This window comes from Mycetomoellerius zeteki, unplaced genomic scaffold, assembly GCF_001594055.1.
Source record: "Mycetomoellerius zeteki isolate Tzet28-1 unplaced genomic scaffold, Tzet1.0 scaffold106, whole genome shotgun sequence".
Classification (NCBI taxonomy): Eukaryota; Metazoa; Arthropoda; class Insecta; order Hymenoptera; family Formicidae; genus Mycetomoellerius; species Mycetomoellerius zeteki.
In genome coordinates, this window is record NW_017255975.1 from 1,163,917 (window position 1) to 1,166,754 (window position 2,838).

Sequence of the window (2,838 nt, forward strand, 5' to 3'; positions counted from 1 at the left end):
ATACTGGCGGCCTGAGCCTCGCCCGCGGAGTCCTCCGTACGCCAGTTAACAGAATACGAGCGGCTCGTTCGACCTACGTGGACGTGGGTTTATTCAATATGGGTCCTATTGTTGCTCGCTGAAAGGAGCTGTTACCCCACAGGAGCGTGCGTACCGCCCTCGATACTCTCTTCCTGCCTAGGAGCCTGTAATAATCGCCCGTGGTAGTCGAGTCAGTCTCTGGTGTATGCACAGCAACGACGAGGCACGAGGAGCTGACAATTGCGGCGTGCTGAGATTAAATGGCAGCTGATCAGATCGTGGCTAGGATCAGAAGCTACCTCCCGAGAGGTGCGCAGATCAATCTCAGCGAGGAAGGAAAGATCGAGGCGAGCTCGCTAGACCGTTGAGCTTCGTTAGATTCGTCTCTGTTTAAGTTTATACGCCACGGGATGCTATGTTTAAGTTTGTTCCCCCTCTCTTTAACATCAGAAAAAACGCTTGACTGCAATTTGAGTTTTTCCCTCCGAGTTTCTTGAAAGTTAATTAATTTTACTTTCAACGTTGAACATTTTGTTCTCTCCGACGCGGTCAATGATCGCATATTCATCGTGTTCGGAAATTCAAACCGCATCCTGACAAAAATGTATCCTTTGCAAAAAATGATGATCGCTTTCGCAAAAAACAAACCATCTGTGACTAAAATGTTGCATGCGAATTCCTTATTCGGTTATAGGTACTTAAATAAAACGAGCCCAGCGCAGTCCCTATATTTGGTAACGCTCGCATGAGATTCAGCAACGACGATATCGCGCGTGATAGCCTTCTTCTTGCGCACACTTCGAATTTATATATATCGTCTTGCACCTCAATGCGATTCGTTTGCACGCTTCGACATCGCGAATAAGATCATAAAAATTACGAGCAAATCGCCGTGATTTCCGAGTGGGTGGAAAGTGGAACGACCTTGGCTTTAATTTTTGTTGAGTATACACTACCCATGCGAACGTCCGATACGTTACATCATTACGGATTTCTCTCTCATGCATCGTACAATTCTTTTTATGGGAATCTTTCAGACAGCATACAATAAAGATGTTGAATGTCATAATATTCTCTAATCCATCAGGATTAGAACGTGTATACGCGCGAATAGAAAGGAAATAGGAAGAAATAAATAAAATAAGAGATACATAGATTAGTCTTTGATTTGTAATCCTCAGTTAGCCAAATCTGTCGAAGACAAATTTCGTGAAATGCTATTTATTATTTATTACTATTTATTATTTATTTTGCTATTAATATATATAATATATATTTAAAATATATTTAAATTTCCTACGACTTTTGCTTTGCGCACAATTACCCTATGCGCGAGAAATTTTTTGCTTTCCGTTTTTTCCTTTTTGCCAAATACAATCTTATTAAATAAAAATCTATTCAATATGAGTATACGTAATATGGTAGAAGAATGTTTATCTATTTCCATACTTATATCACTTTAAACTTGAAAAACCATTCCAAGACAATAGATTTCTCTTAGGTGCGCACAATTCACTCACTTTTCCCTATAGATGCCCATATATTATATACTTTTTCTTCATAAATATCATAATTTATTGAAACAATAATTAAATTTCGGCCGAAATCGAAAACCGAAATTTCGGTTGTGTGTCAATTTTGGTAAAAAAATATAAGTACTTCTTCTTCATAAACATCATAATTTAATTATTGAAACAAGAATATTACACATATTAAAATTAATATTTACGAAGAAGAGCTCCATGGTTTCAGTCGAAACTGACGTAATGAGTGTTAGTTTTCAGTTTCGGTAAAAGTTTCGGTCGGATTCTATATACTCTATATACTCTATATTGACCAAAGGGTCAATAAGAATTCAGAATTTTACAAAATTAATTTCCATCCGTATCTTTTAATTCGCCTATTTCTAATCCCTGTTCTACAATAGAGTCGTAAACCGTAAGCCGTAAGAAATTAACCAATCACGATCGAATATGAGAAAAATAATCGACTATGATTGGTTAATTTCTTACGGCTTTACAGCTTACAGTGACCCTATTGTATAGAACAGGTATAAGAAACCTCGTCTTCTGTTCATCGATCTTCCTGCGTGCTACGCGACTGTTAGTGTTACGCCAAGCGGGAAATCATCATGACAATTACACGAGAGCATGATCGTTTGCCGGTTGACAGACGGAGGAAATCGCCAGTCTGCTACCGTTAAAGCTCGCAGATGAAAGCGTTACGCAACGCGAATACGCAATGTCCCATTGCCATTTCCATATGATCTAACCATCGCGGACGATCCAATCGTCATCGTCATCGTTGTCGTCATTGCCGAGTCTTATCATTTCGTCGCGCTTTGCGAAACGCCGCCGGATTTCGACTCGAACGTTAGGCAAGCGCGCCTGAATTTCCGCCTAAATTCTGGGAATACCGCGGAGATTGTCGTAATTTACGTTATTATGCTTTGAGAGATATAACGGTCTCGCGTACGATACTCGCGAAATACATCAAGAATCCGTATTGCCGCTTCGCGATAACATCAAATTCATCGGTGTGGGTCACAGCAATTTCTCACACGGCCGCGTTACGTGGATTAACGAGCAAATAACTTACTAATAGAGAGACACAAATGATATCGTGACGAACCGCGCTATCGAATGAAAATTTTACAAAAATTACTGAACATCACGCGAGCAGCCAAGCGTACAGGAGAATGCCATTCGAAGCTGTTAACAAGATCGAAGAAGTGGCGAGAGATCCTGAAAAAGTTGTACCACAAAGTGGTGTGTATCTCGTTGCCATAATACGTCGCGATCGCTGCAACCTGTGTTA